We start from the raw sequence: 25081 nt of genomic DNA, 5'->3' as shown, positions 1-25081 counted from the left end.
TGATCTTGCCCCTTCCTATTGCATCTTTCACACTGTTGCCTGCATAATTTTTCAAAAATAGAAATTCCATCATGCCACTCCCTACTTTCAATCTTTTAATAGCCCCAGTGGTTTTGGGGCCATTAAAATCTAAATTGGGGATAAAAATATAAATTCTTAATATGGTATTAAAGCCTGTTCCACCTGGACCTGTCTACCTCGGCCCTCACAGGTGCCCTTCACCATCCCCATCCCAAACAACTTGCATTTTAGCACATACACTATGCTATTTCTCATCTCTGTCTTGGAACCCCTTCTCCTTGCCTTCTACAGGACACCCAACTCTCATGTGTCCACAAGCAACTGATGTTTTCTCTTCAGAAAGAAAACTCTCATTCTTCAGGCTAGAGCAGGTGCCTTTCGGGCGTGTTTCCTCTATCACAGCACATTACAACAATAATACTTATTTTGCTGTTTGTTAATTTTTTCATATCCCTCTTCCTGTGTGCCTAGTACTCAACTGCAAGCATGTTTGAGATACTCAATAAGTACTGCATGAATCAATTATATCTCAACCATAGATCAATATGTACACTGCTTTTCTTTTGTCAGTTCTGAATTGGTTCACTTCCACAAGTTGCTCCTGTTCTAGCAAGACAGACAGAAAAGTAAGCAGATACGCCTAGTATAATAATCTCAGAGGACTCATGGGCCCTCTAGGCTCATCCAGAAATCCCATACTAACAACTATAAACAATGAGGAAATGGACACACACAGGACAAATCAGAGAACATCATTCTTTAGTAACATATAATGTCAGAGCCTTGTCAGAGCATTTGCATTTATTTGTTTATTCTGAGATAGACAGGGTCTCACTCTATCACCCAGGCTGGAGTGCAGTGGCACAATCACAGCTCATTACAGCTTCGAACTCCTGGACTCAGAGATCCTCCCACTTCAGCCTCCCAAGTAGCTGGGACTACACGTGTGCACCCCCACGTCTGACTAATTTTTTAAATTTTTTGTAGAGATGGGGGTCTCCCCATGTTGTCCATGCTGACCTCAAATTCATGGGCTCAAGCCCACCTTGGCTTTCCAAAGCACTGGGATTACAGGTATGAGCCAACGTGCCAGCCCTACAGCATTTGCTTTATAAAACAAGGCTGAAGAGTGCAGAGCCATACTTGCCCTCCAGGATGGTCTGTAGCCCAGTAGGCAGCACCTTTGGATAAAGTTCACTTAGCCAATTTTGAATCCTAATCAAGGGCATGGTGAGATACTTGGTAAAATGCTTTGTGGTAATCCTTTGTTTTACTCTGATATACCAATCACATAAACTTTAACAAAAAAATTTTCTGCCTAGCTTTTTATTTCTCTTGACTCAAGAGTCTCTTTCCTGGGGTCCTCTGTGGTCCACAATTTCCTTGGGAAGTTTCCATCCTGTCTTTCTCATCTTGCCACCTTCAATCGGTTCCTCTTCTGCTGCTCCCAGCCCTGTGAATCAACAATTTAATTCACAGAGTATGGACCCTCATTTCAGCACCTGCCCTTGGCTCTGTTCACCACTTCCTTTAATTTCATGCCTTTCCTACCATGTTGAGCATTTTTGCCTCATCTCTCCTACCCCTCCCTAGACCAGGCTCTAGCATTGGCTGGCCTTTTTCATCTTCTATTGCGAAAGCACCTGATCTGGTCACCACCCTGTGGTACCTAGGCAGCAGCCTCTAGTTTACCCTGAAATGTCATCACCAAAATGCACACTGACTTCACAACTATGACATTGACTATAGTAAAAAGAGTATAACAGCAACACACAGCACTGGGGTCAGGGTTTCTACATCTCATTTCTCTTTGCAACTGGTACCACCCCTGTATGAGTTAACTGGCTTGATTGTTTAGAGCCATAGTTCTTAAGCTTCTTGTGAGCTGCAGAACCCCTTACTCAGATAAACTCTTGGTGTTAGCAAGTAACATTTAAAACGCTGACTGGTTCTGGTTGATGTGGATGTAGAAGTCCAGAGCCTCCTTTGCCTCTCATTCTCATGACCCTTAGGGATTCTGCAGATCCCCAGGGTTTGAAAAGCACTGGGGGAGGGTACATTCTTTTTTTTTTTTTGAGACGGAGTTTCACTCTTGTTGCCCAGGCTGGAGTGCAGTGGCGCGATCTCAGCTCACTGCAACCGGGGGAGGGTACATTCTAATGAAGCCCATATGGCAAGCTCCATACCATTCAGGTTTTGCCATAGGCTATGCAATATCCCAGAAAGCAATGTGACTTCCTGGTTATGTGGATAGATCCTAGGAAGGACTGACAGGTTCAAAACCCCATTACCCCAGTCACTAGCTAAGGCTGATTGGACAATTTACCTAACCTCTCTGTGCCTGAGTTTTCTCATCTGTTGAACAGTGATTATAATGGTTCCTGCCCCTTTGTTTGTTAAGAATATTAAATGAGTTCACAGCAGAAAGGGCTTAGAAGAATACCTGGCCAGGCGCAGTGGCTCACGCCTGTAATCCCAGCACTTTGGGAGGCTGAGGTGGGCAGATTACCTGAGGTCAGGAGTTTGAGACCAGCCTGGCCAACATGGTGAAACCTCGTCTCTACTAAAACTACAAAAATTAGCTGGGCATGGTGGCACACGCCTGTAATCCCGGCTACTTGGGAGGCTGAGGCAGGAGAATTGCTTGAGCCCGGGAGACAGAGGCTGCAGTGAGCCGAGATCATCGTGCCACTATACTCCAGCCTGGCCAGAAAAGTAAGACTCTGTGTCAGAAAAAAAAGAATGCCTAGCTGATCTAGAGAGGTGGTAGATAAATGTTTGCTTATTATCTTCTAAAACCATATACTGTTCTTAAGGAAGACCCAGGAACACAGTGTAAGTGACTCAGCACAGTCTTCCATTACCACAGAACACACCCTGTGGTGGGAGTCAGCACAGTTCTCCTTCTACATGGGGTGTGGCAGACTGGTCCTTTGTAAACTGTGTCTTAGAGTACATAAAGTGGTAGCTCAAGGTCCTAAAAGGGGACATTGACTTCATCCAATAGAATGACTGACTCCACAAAGGAGTTTATTTCCCAAAGTTTACTACAGATTTAGGTAAAGTGAAAGATTATACACAGTGAACAGCTTTTCAATGGAAATGGACTGGGCCATTTGATTAGACTTGTAAATCTAAGGTTAATTGGGAGTTGAGCATTGTAATTCCAGGAAATAGGTTACAGGCATGTTTGTATGTTTCTGAATCTGTCCCCTGTTTATAGCTGCAAATATATGCCATTAATTTATGATTTTCTTTCTACAGGCTTCACCAGGGTAAACATAAATAAAGAGATTAGTCATTAAACCCAGAAGGAATTTGAGAGCAGGGCATAAAATTTAAAGAAGGCTATACCCTGAAAAAAAAAATGATGTGAGAATTAAAGGCAACAGAAAATTAGCTGCTATATCTTTGGGATAATGCAGTTTTACAGGTTGTTTTTAATAATACTTGCTATATTGTACTTTAATCTGTGATCCTGCAAGTTAAGCTAAGAAACTCCCAAGGGAAGAAGGGTAGAGGCCTAAGTAGGGTAAATAGATCTTTCCTAGAAAAACCTTTTCTTTTCTGAGTTTGTGTTTCCTTTATTACTTTTTGCTCAGCAAACCTACAGGGAATGTATAAAGTGTAGATATGGACTCTACTTCCAGAATGCCTACTTTCCCGACTAAAATCTGAAATGAGAAGAAAGCTTAGAACTGTGATTCTTAAGGCTCAGCCCGAATCAGATCCCTTCCCAGCCAGCACAGGAAGTGTAGGAACAGCTTTGTCAGCATCTTCATGCACATGACCTTGATGAAAGAGGAAAGAACTGGTAATGATATGGTCCATGATACTTTATCCTCAGTTCCAAAATCCCAAAAGCCCTGCAACCAAAAGTTTTTCACATATTTGACATAAAAACTCCATAGGTGGCCAAAATCTGACCTTTCTGACATGAGGTTCTGCATAGTCACTACTGACCTGAGGATGATGATTCCTATATGTTGTGATCAAAATATTAATGTATTTGCTTATGAGGTGCTGACCCAGACTCTCCTAGAAGTACTACATATGCAATATATACCATTTTACCTTTCTAACATCTGCAAAGTTCTGAAATCCCAAACCTGTCAGGTGGCCGTGTCCTAAGTGATTTGAGGTGAGAAGAGGTCTGAGAAGACAGGAGCCCACTGTGGCTCTGCAGAAGGAAAGTGACAGCAGATCTAGGAGGATGGTGTACTTCAGATGAACAGGAACACAAAGGGAGCTGTCAGGGGCATCCATTTCAGCCTGAGGAGCAGGAAACCAGTGCGATGCATGACACACCAGTCACCAGCCACACTCCTTAACTGACTGCCCATGCCTGCCTGCTGGTACCAGCTGAGGCCCAGGTAAGCACAGAACGGGAGATATTGCCACACCTACCCTCCCAGAATCTTCATCTCAGGATCCACAGCAGTATTTTTGCAAGCATCTTTCTTCATTTTTTCTTCTCTTTCACCATCTCTCTACTTCAGTTTCTCTTCCATTCTTCCAAATTCCACACTACTGTCACTCGGAATTCACTGCTGGTGATGGAAAGTCTAGGAAACCTGAAAAGCGCAAAATAAGTTTCCACCCTGGTTATACCTTTTATTATTATTATTATTCCAGATTCAGACTGCCTGGGTTCAACGTGTGACTCTACCACTTCCTAGCTATGTGACTGTAAACAAATTATTTCATCTCTTTTTGACTTAATTTCCTTATCCATAAAATATGGATAACAGTACCTACCCTATACAGTTGTCAAGAGGATTAAATGAGTTAATAATATTAATATTACTATTTGAGCTAATATTAAATGAGCAAATATTATTATTAGCTAATAGAAAGTGCTTGGCATATAGTGAGTGCTTTGTAAACATAAGCTGCTATCATTTTTATATGTGTCTGTAACTGTCTTCTAAATAAATTTCATACACTAACAATGTGGTTTTTTTCCTGTAGAATTCTTTACATCCATTTCTTAAGACGGTATCATAATGGCATTTGATGGTCAATAATTACTTGGTAAAGATGAAGATAAAGGAGAAGGCAACAAAGAGATAGATGCACAATCAAAACCTGAGTATAAAGTTCCAACATTACTTTCATGATATTGCCTACTATAACATTCTGGTGCTGTGCACAGTTTCTCCCTCTCCTCTTTCCTCCTCTAGCTAATTTGTTTTGAAAGCTAAAAAATAAAATGAAAAAAGGGTAATGGAACATTTGATATATAAATTTGAAATAAAACTATCAAGCAGAGACAAATCTTTGAGATAGTTCATATTATATTCACATTTTTCTTTTCAGATTACCTATAAACACTAACGTAAATAAAGTAATAATTGCATTGTCCAGCTAATAACACACTGAGAAGAGTTAATTCTGCATTAAAACTGAAGCCCAATTATTTATGTACGGCAACTAGAAATCTTTCCAATGATATATCCTTCCCTGATACCCCACAAACTGTCCTAGAAGTTACACCTTGGAGTAGATGTCTCCTGACCTTCCCCAAGACATTTAGAGTAATGCCTGTCCAAACTGGCATTGTGGGCCATTTCTACCAGGTAAATCATAAACTTCATGTATATTTTTAATGTCCCCAACTCGAGAATCCATGGTTGTACTGGGAAGGCTGGGAACCCTATATACTCATCCACTCCTCTCTCACCTACTCTGACTATGGAATTAATGTCAAGACTGATATGACTTTTTTTTCAGGGTCAGCCCTAAATGGACCAATCCATATCTGTCTCAGTCAAATTCACCTTCACCCCACTTTATTTATCAAAAAAGTATTCACTAAAAAAATGTCCCATTTAAGGAGAAAAAAAGAATCACAGCTAAATGTGGGTTTAAAGCTGGAGAGACTTAAGATTGAAAAACTGCCAGTTCTTACTGCTCACTTACTCACATGAGGGTTTACAGCTCCTGAAATCATGCCAGGGCTTTGAAAATGAAAGCTTGCAGTTAGAAAACGATGGCTCATGACAGCAAGGATCAGTCATGTGACAGGCCAAGCGTTTTCCGTCATTGCTTCCCTCAATCAGACAGAGCTCAGAAATGGAGGTTAATCGGTCAGATAGCATCCACAGAGGCTGAGGGCAGCAGAATCCAGCCACAGCAATTAATCATTTAATTGCTTTCTGATTCACTTTAAATGTCTTTTAAAAAGATATTAAAGAAAAACACTATTGAAAGGACATTTTAGACTATTTAATAAAGATCCAATATGCCCTTTGTGAACCAGAAAATAAATGGATCTCCAGCCCAACTCTGTTCAATGTTTTCTTGGGCAACATTTACTTATACAGAGGAAAGCGTGACAGTCTCTGCTCCCGGCAGGAGAAATAGCACATATAAAAGCACTTAGGAAAGAAAGCACGGGTATAATAAAAATGGTTTTTTGTTTTGGGGTTTTTGTCTGTTTTTTTGGCTAAAGAGCAGGATGTGTGAGGGGTGGAGAGGAAAGCCTGGAAACCTAGCAGTGTACATTTTAGAGGACCTGGAAGCCAAGATAAGGAGCCCAGATTTGATCTATTAGGCAATGGGAGCCACTGAAGGATTCTGAGCGGAGAAAGCAGCATGGTTAGGGAATAGCAGGAACTGAGGGACCCAGTGGCCCTGGGTTCTCATTCTAGTTTTGCCCCTTGTTAGCTGGCATGAATGTGGGCACATTATGTACCTTCTTTTGGTGCCTTCTAAACTGTACAATGGAGGTAATAATACCATTTCCAGGGTTATTGCAAACATTACAAATAACGTATGTGACATAGCAACCTCAGGGCCTGGCATAGAAAGGGTTCCTATTAAATGGTGTTAGCTGTCACTACTGCTGTGCTCTGGGTAGGAAGATTGAAAGGGAAGAGATGGGAGGAGGGAGAGCCTGGAGGTCCAGGCAAGAGGTCCAGAGGGCCTGGACTGGACAGAGTACAGGCAAGGAGGGTGGCAAAGAGAAACGAGATCGAACAAAGGCAGGATCCAAAAAAATGGAGGTCGAGAAAGACTAACTTGCACAGAGCCATTTGACAATGACTGGACGTGAGCAAGGGAGGAAGAGAAGCTGCAGAGACTCCAAGGAAAGGCTGAAGTATCACACAAGTCAGAAAGACACAAACTTCTACACGGATCCAAAATAAACAGTTATGTCAATAAATGCCAAACTGAGCCTGGATTTCTGAAATGACTACGGAAATAACCCAAACCATATTTATTTTCCCATCTGAATTCTTAATAATAATAGCAACTTTCAAATCTGCAGAGTCAGATGATTTGGGTTATATCATTACTCAGCATCATACACCAGGCAGTTTCTTCTCCCCACACACCTTTGCCAGGGCTCACTTCTTCACCTCACCTCCACTATGGAAGTCTGGCCATTTCCTGCGGCACTTCAACCAGCTTCATTGTCCTCACTCACTTTCCAGGCCTGTCAGCACACACGACTGCTGATGCTTTCCTCAGCCTGTGACTGCCTTCCCCACAAAACTCACGTTCACAGATAACAGGTAGAGAAATACCTGGGACTTCAGAACAGCAGTGCAGCAACTAATAACTCATCGCACCTGACATTTTCATTAGGTACTGCGTTAGAAGTGTCTTCAAGAAGCAGCTTTAGTAATTTTGTACCACTCTGCTCAGAGGAGATTAATATGACTTACACAGAGGGGCCTAGCCCCTCGCCCAGCACAAGCTTCCATCCTCCTCCAAGTCAGCTGTGGGTTTCAGCCCTGTCAGCTCCATGTAATTCACAAAGGAATCAGTCCACGGATACTGCCCAGCCATGCACGTGCCTGCCAGGACACTCAGGGGAAACTTTACAGTGTGTATAAATAAGCTTTAATATTGTAGTATACCTTTTGGGATGCATGTCTAATTTGTTAGAACATGCAGAAGAGCTGACAAACCACTTTGCACCTTTTCGGCAGCCTCTGCTTTGCACGGCTGTCCTAGTGAAACACAGGACCTGGGCTCCTGTCTTCTTCTTCCACTAAAGTTGTTGTTTTTCTTGAACATCTCTGAGAAAACACTGAATATGGTTTGACTTTGTTCCATCATTTATTCCAGGCCAAATGTCCTGCTGACTTATCTTTAATGAATAAGATTGTACTGACAGTGCAACCTGCCCAACTCCAGAGTAACAACACAAAATATAGTGTTTTGTAGGTATTAAAATGTTTTATGCTTTACAAAGGGAAGTGGGATGTGGGGAGGTGATGACAGCATGAGGCCAAAGGTGGTTCACAAGTCAACTCTTCCTAGACGGGAAAGTCTTCCTTCTGAATTCTGCACAGGAAATATTATACTCCTTATCCAGCAGCCCTGGGCACAGGGAAGCGAAGACCCAGCTCCTGCATGGCCAACTCGTCAATGGTGTGCCAGTCTTTTTTTTTTTTTTTTTTTTTTTTTTTTGAGATGGAGTCTCACTCCGTTGCCAGGCTAGAGTGCAGTGGCACGATCCCAGCTCACTGTGACCTCCGCCTCCTGGGTTCAAGGGTTCGAGCAATTCTCCTGACTCAGCCTCCAGAATAGCTGGAACTACAGGTACACACTACCATGCCCAGCTTTTTTTTTTTTTTTTTTTTTTGTATTTTTAGTAGAGATGAGGTTTCACCGTGCTGGCCAGGATGGTCTTGATCTCTTGACCTCGTGATCCACCCGCCTTGGCCTCCCAAAGTGCTGGGATTACAAGCATGAGCCACCACGCCCGGCCCGGTCTTACTCTTTACCCTTGTTTCAGATGAACGGAGACTGACAGCCATGGGTAAGTTTTCTACTTTTTGATCTCTGTGTGTCACAGTAATATTAATGATAAAAAATCTAATATTCATTGAGTGCTACTATTTCTATTTTACTCCTTTGCTACCACCTTATGAGATAAGGTGTTATTATTACTCACATTTAACAGCTGAAGAAACTGGGCTTCAGAGAGTATATTAGTCAAAGTTCTCCAGAGAAACAGAACCAATAGAATGGATGGATGGATGGATGGATGGATAGATAGATAGATAGATAGATAGATAGATAGATAGATAGATAGACAGATAGATAGACAGACAGACAAGAGCAGGGTTATTATGGAAACTGGCTCATGTGATTATGGAGGCTGAGAAGCCCACGATAGGTAGTCTGCAAGCTGGAGAACCAGAGGAGTCAGTGGTATAGCTCAGTCCAAGTCCCAAGGCCTCAGAACCAGTGAAGACAATGATGTAACTCTTGGTCAGAGGCCAAAGGCCTGAGAACCTCGGGGCTGCCTGTTCAAAACTCCCAGAGTCTGAAGGCCAGAGACCCTGAAGTCCTCATGTACAAGGCAGGAGAAGCTCCAGAAGAGAGAGCAAATTCGCCTTTTCCCTGCCTTTTGGTTCTCTCCAGGCCCTCAGCTGATTTGACGGTGCCCATCCACACTGGGTGAGAGCAGATCTTCCTTTCTCAGTCCACTGACTCAAATGTCAGTCTCTCCCAGAAACAACTTCACAGACTTACCCAGAAATAATGCTTTACCAACTGTCTGGGAATCCCTTAACCTAGTTAAGTTGATACCTAAAATTAACCATCAGAGAGGTAGTAATTTACCCAAGGGGAGATAGCTGGTAACCAAGAAAACTAGAACTCAACCCAGGTCTCTTTCACACCAGAGTTAGATTTAAAAATTACTGTAACTCACTGGAACAATGGCACCCCCAGATTATATTCCAGGAGCATTTACTAGAGAATTCCAGCTTGGTATCTACAATTAAAAAAGAAAAAGCCTCAGTGCTTACTGCTATAAGTTTGACTAGACACACACTTATTAACATAAAATGATCTTAACCATTTCAGGAAAAAGCAGATCAACTCTGTGACATTCATTGACATCCTACTCTATAAAAGGCACACAGCTAATTATCACTAAACGGGGGAGGAGTGTCAAAGAGTAAGATGAGGTCCCTTTCTCAGGGTACCTACAGCTTAAAAAGATAGACAAGCCCTAAAACCATGCAATTCAAGGTGATATCATGAAAGGCATTGCAAAGGTGGATGAGATTAGTTGGCAAATTAACAATACATAGTAAAAGTGCTAGAGTGATTCGGGTGAGGAAGATTTCTTTCCAAGCAGGAGTAGTCAGGGAAGACAAGATCAGAGAGACAGGACTTCAGGCGGGAACTGGAGGAGGGATAGCCCTTGATGAGGCTGGAGATTGCTAGAAAGTGGAAGGGGCATCCAACAGAAGTGAGAATGCCTGGAGTGGGTGAGAGGGAAAATCAATGCCAGGCAGTAAAGGGCATAGCATGTTGGCAAGATCTTATACAGTAAAAGCCTATGCATCTTTTTTTCTGATCACCAAAATTTGAATTATCCAAAAGAATATTGAACGAGGTATAATATACTTTATTTTTCATCTGAGAATCTTATTTTTATGTTTTTAATTTAAAACTTTTCATCTTCAAATTAATACAACAGGAGATTTTTTAAAACATATTAGTTTCCTCATGTATAAAATTGCCCATTTTGTCTTTAAAGTCTAACAATTTGACTACATGATTTTTCTTGATAATACTGTTTAAACAAACTTCTTCTAGTGGGTAAAAGTCAAATAAATTCACCTAGGTGGATCTTTCAGAAGCAGAGGTTATAAATATGTACAGATATTTATTTACATAATTTATTCACACACTGGGAAGATTAGCCCCTTCGAGGGAGCTGGTTCTCTTCCCAGTGCATTGACTCTCAGTTCCTGTGTGTTTTCTGATGCCTCTTACCCCACTGCAGGCCAGGCCACTGTGGCATTGGTTTACAAGTGATGCCTTTGGATTCTTTGGCATTACTGATCTTCAAGAAATCATGGCTCTCCACTCAGAGTCGGCTTTAGCAAGTTCAGAGGGAATGTGTAAAACAGGGGGTGTCAGAAAAACCTTGGCCTTTTCTTACCCATGACACTGAAGATGAGGACCATAGATTGGGGATCTAAAAATGAGACAGAAGACTCTTTGCATCAGCTCTCCACACCTAGACCTCCTCTGTGACCTAAAAATATACTGCATATGAAATGCACAGCAATAGAGCAAACCCATAAATTAAAAGTATACATTTATTAAGCACCTATCATGGGCCAGACACTGTGCTAAAAGCTTACGTCCGTGACTTCACTTGATCTTCATAACTACACTGTGAGGGAAGCCCTTGTATTATATTCATCTTACAGATGAATAATGCAGGATAAGAAAGATTAAGGTGCCGGAAGACACACAGCCAATGGGAAGGCAGACCTGGGAGTCAGGTCAAGCCTCCTTGTCTCCAGTCTTGTGACCCACTACACTGTGCTTGATTGGAATGCAGAGTGAGCCCTGACAGGTAAAGCACAGGGACACACTGACACAGACGGGGTTGTGTCCTCCCAAATTTTGTATAAAGTCCCAACCCCCAAGGTGACTGTATTTCAAGATAGAGCCTTTAAGGGATCACTGTAGTTAAATGAGGTAATAAGGGTGAGGATTGGTATCCTTGTAAGAAGAGGAGGAGACACCAGGGTTTCTATATTTGCATGCAAATGAGAAAAGACCATGTGAGGACACAGCAAGGCGGCGGCCATCTGCAGGGCAAGGAGAGTGGCCTCAAGAGAAACTAAGTCTGCTATCACCTTGATCTTGGACTTACAGCCTCCAGAGCTGTGGAAAAAAAAAAAAAAAAAGTTCTGTTGTTTATACCACCAATTCTTTGGTATTTTTCATGGCAGCCCTAACAGACTAATACACATACCTTCTGCTATTTCACATTTGGCTTCTCTGCCCCAGCTGGGTCTGCCACAGCTACCCTTGATCCTAACTGTCTTATAGGACTCAAAATCTGGAGTAGGAGGTTTCTAAACCAGTGGGCTATTCCATTTGGTTATCATGAAGACCTCTGTTGAAATACTCTGTTGGATCTCAGAACAAGCTGAAGGTGATCTAGGGCAGTGCATTTCAAACTCCCTATAGTGAAGGGCCAATTTCCTCTATTCCTTTGTTGACAGATAGGTGATCCTACCATGCATGTCTGGGTAGGCAGCTCCAGTCACAAGTAACTCACCAAGAAAGTGGAACAACATGCGGTTCCATAGTATTTCCTCATCAGATGCTTGGACTTCTCAGCCAAGCAGTGGCGTGCCGCAAATGTTTAGCACCCGGTTCTTAAGGGTGGGAGGAGTCCTGATTTGTAGCATTTGTCAATTTGCATGATAAAAATACCTCCCATTATGGCTGATTTCAAGCTACCACAGTGAAGTTACTGAGCTGCAAAAATGGGAAGAAATGCCCACGATCTCTCTGGCTCTGGCTCTCTCGACTGGTACCACCCACCTCCTGCACATCATTGTAGCAATGTGCAATGCTATAAAGTTTCTAAATACAGACTGTGGATTTCTGTACTTACCTCCTTGCAGAAGGCAGATCACACTTTGCATAACACTGACCTAAATTGCTTAAGCTCAAGAGTCCCCAGAGAGGCCCCCTAAAGTCCATTAGCTCACTGTTTTATTAGGTAAAATTCTGGACCGATAAAGTTCATGCAATGCCCATGCAATGCACAGCAATAGAGCAAACCTTAAGGTAACAGTGCACATTTATTGAGCATTTTCAGAAACAGCCCATTTAATCATAATTAGCTATGAAAAATGGCAGGAGCTCAGCTCTGGTCTTCTCTCCTTTTTTTCTTCCTTCCATCTAGAATTACTATCTTAATGGCCTTCTCCTATCTCCTCTTTTACATTTTCCCTTCTCTTGTTCTCCCTTCTCTAAAGGATTGTTCTTCCATTTCCTTTGCCTCTTTTCAACAACATAGTCAAGCACAAGCTTCCCATTGGTCTGCTTTCTTTCCCTACAATTTAACTTTATTGTGAGAATGGATCCTACTCTTTGTTATAAGGAGCAATGAGGGGATAAGCCCACTCAAGCAACTCAAGGGTAAAACCCAAAGCAGGCAACAGCTTTAAGGGCCTGTGGGATTAAAGGCAGATAATGGAGTGTTACTTTAGCCCTCTTTATCCTTGCTTTCCCAGAACCAATTCTGCTTTGTCCTGTTTTCTTTTTTTCAAACAGAGCCAGTCATCAGTAGCATAGCCAAGCCCATGGCTTACAGAAAAGGGATCAACAGCGACCAGAGTGGGGAGTGACCTATGCTGACATCCAGACAAGAGGTAATTAGAGCTGACCTTGGGAGGTGGCCATGAGAACAGAAACAAAAACACAAATGCGAGCCATAAAGCCACACGTGGAAGTAAAATCAACAAGATTGGGCCACTGATTAGAGATGGAACAGCAAGGGCAAGGGAGGAAGATGGCACAAGGTTTCAATGCTGACGGCAGTCAGATGAGTCATCCTGAAGCTCAATTTCAATTGAGTTACTCAAATGAGAAAAAGCCTTGCATGGCTGCAAGCCCACTGCACATCCAGTAAAGCATAAATTCCTATATAAGGACTGCTGCAATTTTGCATCAATTTATCATCAACCTTGGACTCATTCATTCATTCAGCAAACATTTATTGAACAGCTACTATATACTATGCTGGATCAGGAAATTAAAAATGAGGAAAAGGCACAGTTCCTGAGTTTGAGGAGTTCAAGAGCCTGAAAGGGGTATCCTCCAAACAAATCAATACATACATGCACAGCCTCTGTTCACAATGTTCTCTTCACCTGAAATCCCTACTGTTTATTGAGTACCCACTACATGCCAGAGACTGCTCTTGGTCCTGGGGACCCAGCTGGATTACTTCTGCTCATTTCCTAACTAGAGCTATATCTCTCTATATATATATATTTGTCTGCATAAAGTGCTGAGGTCATGGGGACTACAAGAAGGAGAAGACAGCCAACACCAGACTCTTGCAGTAATGCTTCTATTTCATGGGTTGGGAAAGGGAGACGAGCCAGAAGTGATCAGAAGAATAACCAGAGAGGGAAGAGAAAAACCAATCACAGAAGCTGGAAAGTAGAGAGTTTCAAGAATAAAGGAGAATGTGTTCTGTGTTCAGTACAACAGAAAGGCTAAGACAGAAGGCTAAGAAAGTCCCCACACAGTCACTCATTTCTGTTAATAGATGGCAAAGATTAATGAATAAACTGACAGAAGAAAAGCTAAAGATGCACAACAGAGCAATTGGGTGCTTCACAAAGACCCTGGAGCAAGAATTAGGAAGGTACAGAATTCAGGCAGGTACAGGCAGGAGTGGAAAGGTTGACCTTGGAAAGAAGAGAGACACTTCTTCCCCAAAAATTAGAAGAAAAAGATAAATGAATATGCAGACATGAATTCAGGGTGGTCACAGAGGCTCCATGAAGGGTTTGCAGTCAGCCCCATGTGTGAATCCCAGATCTGCCACTTACTTTCTGTAATACTGGGCAAGTTATTCGGACCCTCCAAGCCTCAGTTTCTTCACCTACAAAGAGGATATGATAATGCTTTTCTCATAAGGGTGTTGTGAGGATAAGTTGAGAAAATATATGTGCAACCAGCTACCCCTTTGCCTTACCAGTACATATGGGGTCATCAAAATAAATTTTACTGTCCTTTTCCCCCTCTTTGTTCACACTGTGGTCCTCCACAAAGTGCTCTTGCAAAAGAGCTCGCAAGGGAGCCCACCCCACTGCACTCTGTGGGTCAGCCAAGCCTCTGCTGTCCCAAAACTACTGCAGTTGAGGTACTGGAACAAACAAGATGCCAAATCCAAACAATGCCATCTTGTCCTACAGAGTTATCCCAAAGCAACCTTTTCTGTTTTTCACTTAAAGCTTTCCCCAACCCACCCTCTACAAATCTCAGCTAGGGCCTAGCTCAAAACCTGAGTGATAAGTACCATGTTATAACTAGCATTATTCCCTCCTTCCCATGACCAACTTGCAGTCAAGCTCCTAGGAGGCTCTCTGTCCTTCATATGAATACATTTTTGTTAGGCCCCACATCGTTAATTTGCTAGGTACCTCCTGATATATGTCAGTCTCAATCCAGGCTAGCATAGAACCTGGCACACAGCACGGACTCAAGAAAAGTGAGTCCTGCATCATGGTTTTATTTATACTTCTGATTTGGGATGCCCCTTCTCCCATTCTCAGTCACATCTGCATTTTACCCAGGTGCACAAAGATTTGGTTATACTGTAGAATGCTGAGCTGGTAAATGTTTAGCAACCAGCCCTCTGGGAGAAAATGCCTGATTTTGTAGTGTTTGCTAATTTCCATGGTGTAAACACTCTCACCATGGCCAATTTCACTCTACCAACATGATTTCAACCACCTTGCAAAATTCCTGAAAATGTAACTATCAGTTCTTCCAAGCTTGTATGAGCTGTCTCTAGCACACCACTCAACAGGTTACCTGGAAATCCCGACTAGTAGCTTATGGAAGCAGCTCTGAAGTTTGTGTCCATTTAATAAAGCCCTGTGCACACGCAGCTACTGCTTTGTAAAGACAACATCCCATCCCAACTGCACTGCAATGGGGATGAACTACAAGGGCATCAAGTCTCATTTAGAGACCTTCACTATTTTCATGTGGTTTGAGAAAGGATTATATTTAAATGGCATTTTGGCATTTTGGCATTTTGAGAGAAACAGACACACCCTGACGAGTAAAATCTCAGGGATGATCACTGAACAAAAACACTGTCACCAAGTAAGTAAATAGTGACAAGTTTATAAGATGCTGTTGGCAGTAGCTGGATTTCTCAGTGCTGAACACTTGAGTTGGGCATAGTGGGAGCGGCTGGTTAGCCATTTGTCAGGCTAAGTCAAAACAGCCCTCCAGCTACAGCACAGACGGCAGACTGCAGCTCATCAGCATTTTATTTATGACTCTTAATTAGCAAGCAAAAAGGAGGGAAGAAGTTCCCAGCTTGGGATATACATACTTATACATATATATTTTTCCCATAAATTATCTTTGTCAAAATAATTTAAATCTCCATGACCCCAAGAGGTAGGCATTATAATTTACATTTTATCAATAGGAAACTCCATCCTAGAAGGTAAGTGTAATTATCCTAATTTTACCAATGAAGATTTAGAGAGGCCAAGTGATTTTTCCAAGGTAACACAGCTAGAACATGGCAGAGCTGGGAGTTGAAGCAGTCTTTACATTCTAATGCAAAAGCTCTTTCAATCATATCATGGTTGGCTCTTGGCATGTCAGAGTAATAGTCCATTGACTAGGGTTAAAAGAGCGTTGGCTACCAAACTCATTACACTTGTGAATATACTCCTGGTTCTTATGGTTAGAATTGTATCTTTGTTTTTGGTTTTTTGTTTGTTTGTTTTTGAAAGAGTCTCACTCTGTCGCCCAGTGACGCGATCTTGGCCCACTGCAACCACCACCTCCTGGGTTCAAGCAATTCTCACGCCTCAGCCTCCCAAGTAGCTGGGACTACAGACGTGCACCACCACACCTGGCTAATTTTTATATTTTTAGTAGAGACAGGTATCACCATGTGGGCCACGCTGGTCTCAAACTCCTGACCTCAAATGACTCCCCTGCCTTGGCTGGGATTATAGGCATGAACCACTGAGCCTGGCCTAGAATTGTATCTTTGGAAGGAGGGAAGTTACGGAGTGAGTGTAGAACACAGGACGACTGAGTGAGTCTGGATGACTCCCTGCTTGCTTTTGAAGAACCTGGAGCCTTGCTTTGTGACTGACAGAGTCAATCACAGGGCAGGGAATAAAGATCAGATCCCCAGAGCCCAGGAGTCTGAAGTGGCTCTGATGATGGAGAAGGTCTGAGCTACTGGGCCTTTGAGTGACTGTGAGGTGTAAGATGCATCAGAAGCATGAGAAGGGCTGGCAACTCTAAACACGTCCAATCACTTCCATCAGCCATCTGTTTAGATGGCATTTGGAGAGCGCTACAACTGATTACCACTGATCACTGATTTGGGGGAAAATAGCCTGATATTTACATAATATTTAAAAATCTAATTTTTAATTATTAATACATAACTCATCTTTAATATGGGTTTGTTTCATAACTCCTGTGAACTTCAAAGGATAAAGTATTTATATTATTCCCAAAGGTCATCCCATGCCTTATTAAAGAATGAATTGAAAGACAGCAACTTCTGGGTTCTCTGAGGAGGTGTGGTCAGTTCTACAGAGATCACCAGTAGTTTTGGTTTTTGGTTTTTTCCAGAGCCAGGGAAGGACTGCACTTCTCCATCCTCTTGAAGTTAAGCATGGCCATGTGGCTTACTTTGGCTAATGAACTATCTGTTGTAATGTGTGTCACTTCAGGGTGGAAGAGTTAGCGAAGAGTTGGTGAACGATTATCCATGCCAGCTTCCCCTGCCACAGTGATCCCGGCAGCACACACTGAGATGACAGACTGTCTGTCAGTTGGGTCCCCGAGCCACTCTGTCAAACAGAATCTCGACTAAGTTTTGGAAGCTGTTGTTACCACTGCATAACTTTACCTATCCTTCTGGGAAAGGAGATTAGTTTGGCAAAGGAGGTTATCACACATTACATCTGATATTTCATTAGCCAAAGTAAGTCACATGACCATGCTTAACTTCAAGGGGACAGAGATGAAAAGTAAAAAATAGGAAGTCAAACTCCCAGATGCCTTGAATCCCATGGGAAATGTGGAATTCCAAGTCCCTGAAAAAGTCATGTCTCAGGTGCTGTTCTTCCTGAAGTGTGGAGGAGAAAGTTAAAGTTGGAAAATTGGTCAAAATGAATTTATACCTTCAGGTATAGAAAGGATCTAGACTCCTTGGAGCTTAATAAGAAATCTCCTGAGCTGAACATGAAATTGAGATTGGGTCAAATCAATTTAACAAATACCCACTGAGTGCCAATTCCTCATACAATGACAACGCTGTGCTACACATTGCAGGAAATGCTTAGGAGTATAGAAGCCCTGTCTTTCTTTCAAGGAACTTAATGATCTAATTAGTGAGCTCAAACTCAACACCAGAGAGGACCACATAATAAAATTGTTAAATAAAAGCTTCAAATACTGGTAAATAGGATGCCATAAAACAGAGCACTCAGTGACAAAATTCACTATATATAGAAATCCCTATCTATGTGTTGAAGGGACTCAGTCGCCTCTGAAAACTAACCGTAGTTTCCCCCTTGCTTCATCCTCACACCTGCAGTTAATACACTCTTGTCAGTGGCTTACGGCTGAGACTGACTACAAGAGCTACAAGTGGAAGAGATGGAGGGGATGTTCAGGCTCTCGAGAAAAATAGCTGAAGAAGAAAAAGCTCCTCAAGTTCTTGGTGGCTCAATTGGAGGTAGCCAAAAGCAAATAAGCTGCCGCGTGGGGCCTGCCTTGTTTTGCCACATACCCTCAGCATAATAGTGAAAGGACTAGAGGAAGGCCAAGAAACTGCAGCATCTGGCAGCTATCTGGCTGTCATACCCTGTGTGCCCCCCCTTGCCCTGCTCCAGATGGCTTGGCTGCATCAACCAGGGATGCTGCCAATGCACTGGGCAACAGGTGAGGAGCTCATTGCTGCATATGTCATGGCACCTAGAAGTAGCACCAAGAGGTAGCACTCGCGAATCTGTCTTTGGATTAAAATGCAAGCTTGAGACCTTATTAAGGAAGACTTGACTATAACAAGGAGACTGGTATCTAATTCAGCCACTCCCCTGCCTCAGCCTAGTCCAAACCAAGCTGTGCTATACAAAATACATGGCATCATCGTTCAAATGAAGCATCTGTACCTCTTTCTCCTAGTTTCTGGAATCATTGAAGATTGAGTGTAAATTATCATTCTTAAGTGTATTCTCCAAGCTTCATGACTGCTTTCTTATAAAGAAGAAAAGAGGTTTCTTTGTCTCTTCCTAGAGTCTGAGCAACTCACCAGGGTAGTACCCTGACACCAGGATATCCAGCATCGTTGAGCCTTCCTTTGTATGGAGAAAGGGGCAATACGTCAAAACTGGTGTCTACCACATCCACAGTCCTCCTGAAGGGAACAACCATGCCCACAGCCCAGGCTGGGGAACAGCCCTGCACAGGTCTCAAAGTGACTCAAAGGTGGTCAAGCCGAGCCTAACTCATCCCCTGGAGGTGACCTGGCCTCCAAAGCTCTTTTCAGACAGGGAGAATGCAATTAACTCAGCCAGAGTCTCTCTTCCCTTCCTCCTTCCCTTCCCCCTCCACGCTTCCCTCAAAATCAACCAGGAAATACAGGGAAAATAGTCACTGAATTGTTAGTGGGACCAGAAGCTAAAAAGATGTACCCAGAGAACAGGTGCCATGCAGGAAAGCTACGGGACAGAGGGTACGAGGGTGTCAAGTCAAGACTAAGCTGAAGAAATGAGTTAAGGAAAAGGTACACAGAGTTGAAGGTGAGGCCAAGCAGTAGTAGTGGTGTACACAGACACAAAGTCCCTATGCTGGATAGGATGGGGGTAGGCCCACGGCTGAGCTGTGCTGGACCCCAGACTGTTGCTGAGCCCAGCTCCAGCCTCCTGTGGCATTTTGCACACTACTTTCCCGTGACAGTCCTGTCTCTAACCCCCAACAGCTGCCAATAACCCCCAACAGCAAGGTTGCCTCAGTGTATTCCAGCTCTTGCCCTCATACTTCCTAGCATGACGAGGGCCAGTTTCCACAGATAGTTGGACATTGGCCAGGCTAGACCAGCTCTGATGCTCCTTCACCCATGTCACCAGATGCTTTTCCTATCAGGCACATGACACCTAGCATGTAAGGTTATACTGCTCCTTATTGTTCAGGGCTTGATGTCATCTCAACAGCTATTTGTTGTGTAAAATATTTTTAGCATGGGATTTCTATGTGTATGGGGGGACCTGGAGGAACAGTTAGGGAAGAAGAGAATTATCCTAGCAGGCAACTGTATCACATTCTTGATGATGTGTTCAGTGCCCTGCACACATACATGCTCAAAAAATAATTGTCAATAATGCTATCTTCATCCCACCTTCCTGTGTTTATAAAAGACAAGTGCAGGGAATTGAAAATGAGTCTCAGGGGATCCCAGGCAATTGAAACTCTTCCTTCCTCCCTCAGGGAGTGAACCAGAGAACACGTAAGTGCACTCATGTGGCCTTCATAGAAAGATATTGCACAGGGCAGTAGATTTCAGGGAGGAAAAGAAAAGAAAAACCTTTTCAAGTCCATTTAAAACAATCCATGCAGCTGTTTCCTGAACTCTTCCAGAAGAACTGAAATACAAAATGCTACATCTTCCCTCCATCACCTCCCCCCCACCTCCGTCCTCCAAACTGGCTTTCAGGTGACGCAATGATGAGACCTCTGCGGTGAGCTCTCATCTGGAGGGATGCAGAAAGCCAACAGAGCATGGGGTGCTGCCACCTCTTGGATATTCATAGCCAAAGCAAGTCTCTGTCCCAGAAAGGATGTATTTCGGTGATATTATGAAATGTTAACGGGCAATCTGTTCTGAAATAATTGCTCAGTGTGTTGGCCTCCTTTTCCGTTTTAGAATTTCAAAGGCATTGCAGGCCGAAAGCAGTGCTAGCCTGTTAGTGGTACCTATGCTGATTAAATCCAGCCCATCATAACCACAGCTACACAAAAGCTCTTTTTCCCAATTAATGAAATGCAATTAATGGTATCATTGAAAAACTCCTGCCACTTCAATTTGGAGCTATTTAGAGCTTCAATTTAGAGCTGTGCGCATATTTTAGAACATGCTTTTTTTTTTTTTTAGCTGACACGATTAACAGCACCTAATTTCTGAGATACACCCAAGTTTCAGTAGAGAAAAAAAGCATGTTTACCAGAAACATACATAATAATAATGGCCTCCTTTCCCTTCCTTTCCTAAACACACAAACACACACACACAGACACACACACAGAGGCTCACACACGTGCAACCCAGTTCAGTTCCAGTTATTCAACTGTTACAGTGTCTCCCTCCCTCGTGGAAAACCTGATAGGTCTATGTTGGAAATATCTAGGGTGCTCTGATGTAGGATACAAATTCCAAGGCCTTTATTGCATGATGGTCCTTTTGAAATATTTCTATTGATCGGCCCAGTTCCTGAGAGGAAATAGGTTGTTTCTCTTACTCTCCCAGGTATAGGTCATTTGAGCAGTTGGGCTGTCATTTTTTTAATCTCCACATTTCCCTAAGGATAGTGAGAGGATGATTTAAACGGCAACATTAGCTGCTTTAGGCTAGATTTTCGAAGCTACACCAGGGGAGTTAAAAGCCCAAATCCTGTTATTGTTACAGGATTAATGCACAGAAATCCCAGAATACCACTTTGGAAATGTAGCCAAGGAATATTATTTTAATGTACTATGTGTTATTTTTAGACTCAGATATAGCCCAATTATCAGCTGGTGTATCAAAAATGAGACAAGGGAAATAGCTGTCTTTAATCCAAAATTCTAACGATGTTTTTGGTGTTTGTGTTTTCTCACCCCTTAGAAATCTGGATATTTGGAGGAAAAAGGTAAAAGACAGAAACTACAGCAGCTGCCTCCTACCTGCTTGGTTGCTATAGAGGCTGCTTCTCAGAGTACTGGTTCTATAGAATATTTTAGCATGGTTTTCCCTTCCCCCACCCAGGGGAGGCAGGTGGTAGGAAAAGGAGATATTGAATCAGGGGTCATCTTGACCATACTGCAAAAAGCTACAAATCAACCACAGCACACTCATGATTTCAAGGCAGCAAGTCAGGGCTCCTTTCTTCAGTTATTTTTATTTCTGCTTTTACACATCTTAGATTGTTGTTCAAAAATAACCAGCTGCAAAAGGTCTTCCAGTTGCTTCCAAGCTGCCCTGTGGACATCAACCAACATTTATTGATTCTCTACATCCCTGCTGTTGGGTTTTATTAAACTGGGCTTGTCTTGCCTTTTGGCCCCTGAGTAATTGCATAGGTCAGAGATGGCCAAGTCACTGTCTCTAGGCTACGCCTTGCCTGTGAGAACTCCTGCCTTTCTGTTAGTCAAGAACTACTATGCCAGTAGTTCCTCTCACTGACTTCCAAGATTCCAGAGCATCTTCCATTATCTCAAAAGTTACTGTATCATCCTAAAAAGGACAAGCATGTTTGCACAGATCTGTTTCTGTGTGGGGTAAGTTAGGAGGGGGTGTATTCCCACTTCAATAAACTCGCAGTTTCACTATGTCATCAAGGAGGGTTTCACTTGGAAGTCTCCCTGTGTTTGGCCACCACGGACTCACAGATCACAGAGCCCTCTCAGCAGACAGAAATGAACCCTTTTTGAACTACCAGCAACCAGGAGCTCTGACCTTACTTTTCAGAGCAGTTGTGAGAAGGATTAAGTAACATTTTAAGAAGCACTTACCACAGCACTTGGCACCTTGTAGGCTTCCCTGAGTTAAGGAAGCAGCACAAACAATTTTAAAAATTCTTTTATATTTATGTGTACTTTTCAATTTGCAAAATTATTTTTGTACATGATCTCACCAGCAATACGATGATGAGCCTTGCTAATAATGCCTATGGCAGGTACTCAATGTGTGTTTAATGTGGAGCTGACTCAAGTTACATGTGAGCTTTTCCCATGTAGTTTGTACATAGAGTTTGGGCTATAAATAGGACTAGAATGAAATTCTCCATTTCAGTTTCTGGGGTGTCGTCTATATCGTAACCACTACTCAACTGTATTTATTCATCTCTGAAGTAGAAGTTATTGAATCCTAGACCCTCAAAAACCAGAAGAGGACTCCCAGTTATATATGTCAAAACTATAAAAATAGATTAACAACTCATGAGAATTATTATATTCTTATAATAATATATAATTTTTATATCTAATAATATAAATACCAATTACTACTACCACGTACTATTGGTATAACACAATAAATTAAGCACTACTATATACATATACATATATTATGAACAGTTCTTACTCTCAAGAAATATTCACTGAAGAACTACTAGGATGCTGTACACACCTATATTTTACCAAGAATAAAAACTTACTGGCACCTAGCACAGTAGCATACCTAATATTTTGTACTTTCACATCATAGTCATGGAATAAATGCATACATGAATGAACACTATGAGTCACTAAAGATAAATGTCAGTGTCAGTAGGTGCAAGTACTAAAGTCTGAGAACTTGCCCTACCTGTGAAATGAGAGGACTAACAATGCATTGGAGGATCATTATAAGGACAAGTGTGACAATGTACGTCGGACGGTGGTAGGCAGCTTCTAAAGTGGCTCCCAGTGATCCTTGCCTTCTGGTTTTCATGCCCTGGGTAAGCCCCTGCCCTTAAATGTGAACTGGTGACATGCTTCCACAAATAGAATATGGCAAAGGTGATGAGATGTCACTTCTGTGATTAGGTTACAAAAGACTGTCACTTCATTCGTGCTGGTGCTCTCTCTTGGGAATGAAGGAGATCTCTAACCAACAGCCTGTGAGAAACTGGGGCCTTAGTCTCATAGCCCTCAAAGAATTGAATCATGCCAAATACCTCATTATTGGAAGCAAATCCTCCCCTAGTCTAGCCTGGAGATGACTACAGCCCTGGCTAAGATCTTGAGAGAGGCCTTGAAGCAGAAGACTCAGTCAAGCCACACCAGGATTCCTGACCCACAGACACTGGGACATAATAAACGTTTTAAGGCACTAAGTTCTGAATAATTTGTTATGCAGCGATAGGTAACTAACGCAAGGACCGACTGCAGCATGTACATTTTAAAGTGTGTGATATAGAGAAGCCATCCTATTTTATAGTGGGGTCATAAATTATAGTGGGCTTATCTACAAGACTAGAGTTTTTTCATGCTAGCACAGTGAATCATAAAGGCTCTCCCTTACTAAGGAGAAGAGCCAACCAGTTAGTCAGTGGAAAGGAATGACAGGATCCATTCTGCTGGTGATCTCCTCAGCTAATACCAGGGGCTAGTCCTGTGCAGCAACCAGCACTAAACCGCAGGGATGAAAGAATATCTTCATATACAACTGGTGGGCAAAGATGCAGTTGAATTCATCCCTGTTGAGCAGGGGTTGAAATGGCAGTGGTCTCCTGGAACCATTTCTGTGAAACACTAGGACACATGGTTGTCTAGTGCAAACCCTGGCCTTGCAGAAATTAAATGATTCTCTCAGCAGTCCTTTTTTGAACTGTTCCCATTGCCTGCTGTAGACAGTTGGCTCTTAATCCATTTTATAGAAGCACTTTCTGTTCCTTGGATAAAAGGAAGTACATAAATTTCAAGTGCTGTATTACCATACATGCATGGTTCTGTTTGGGCACAAGCACGTTGTTCTTGTCATAAATTCTGACTCAGAATGAGAGCTCAGGATTTACCATCTCACTCTTTATAGTTACAAGATCGACTAAACTGATTACAAGAAGAAATATGTAAGCTTTGAAACTGTTCACACCAGTGATGTGGCTCAGTAGCTTGTAAAAGTGGCAAATAACAGCAAGCCAAAAGAAGGATATTTCAGGAAAGACAGAGCTCTTAAAAACACAGGGTTGGTTGTGTTCATAACCCAGACGCTGATGTTGCTCTTTGGAGCCTGGGGTACTCTTTCCATTGCCTATTGTTGGACCATGGTCCTTGGAAACATGGGTTTCCTCCACTGTAAGTCCTTCCTCCATCACACCAAAGTTTCTAGGACCTCTCTCAGGGAGCTGACACGGCAGTAAGTGAGGGGCAGTCAGCCTGAAAGATGGAATGTTCTTATATCTTCTAAGGCTTCAGCTCTTGTGTGTGCATGTGTGTGCGTGTGTGTGTGTGTGTGTGTGTGGTGTGGTATGTGTGAAAATGTTGCTTTGATGTGGTTGTTTTGGGCAGTCAACAGGGATCTAGAGCCCCATAACAGGCTTCTTTCTGTCCTCGTCCAGTACTTGAGGCAGGATAGTGCAGCCATCAGAATGGAAGGCAGTGTAGGCAGATCACAAGGATATGAATCCCAGGCTCACTATTTACTAGCTGTGAGACCTTTAACAAATTATTTAAATCCTTTAAGCCTCATTTTCCTCACATGAAAAATAGAAATGATATTACCCCTCACAAGATTGAGATGAAGATTAAATGTGATAATCTATACAAAGCAACATTGTGCCTGACACATAGTAAACACAAC

The 25081-nt window shown here is 42.5% G+C and overlaps 1 long non-coding RNA gene across 11 annotated transcripts in view; it reads right to left on the bottom strand.

The window, feature by feature from the left end:
• LOC103236249 (uncharacterized) overlaps positions 1–25081 on the bottom strand; it is a 233208-nt gene that overhangs the window by 45678 nt on the left and 162449 nt on the right. For 10 of the 11 annotated variants that reach the window (XR_012093443.1, XR_012093446.1, XR_012093439.1 and 7 more), the window contains one exon: positions 4429–4595. This is a non-coding gene — a long non-coding RNA (uncharacterized lncRNA). Of the gene's footprint in view, positions 1–478; positions 1475–4428; positions 4596–25081 lie in introns of those variants that run through there. The other variant, XR_012093442.1, reaches the window with a different exon arrangement.

Source organism: Chlorocebus sabaeus, chromosome 7 (genome assembly GCF_047675955.1).
Source record: "Chlorocebus sabaeus isolate Y175 chromosome 7, mChlSab1.0.hap1, whole genome shotgun sequence".
Classification (NCBI taxonomy): domain Eukaryota; kingdom Metazoa; phylum Chordata; class Mammalia; order Primates; family Cercopithecidae; genus Chlorocebus; species Chlorocebus sabaeus.
This window is presented reverse-complemented; position numbering and strand designations above follow the sequence as displayed.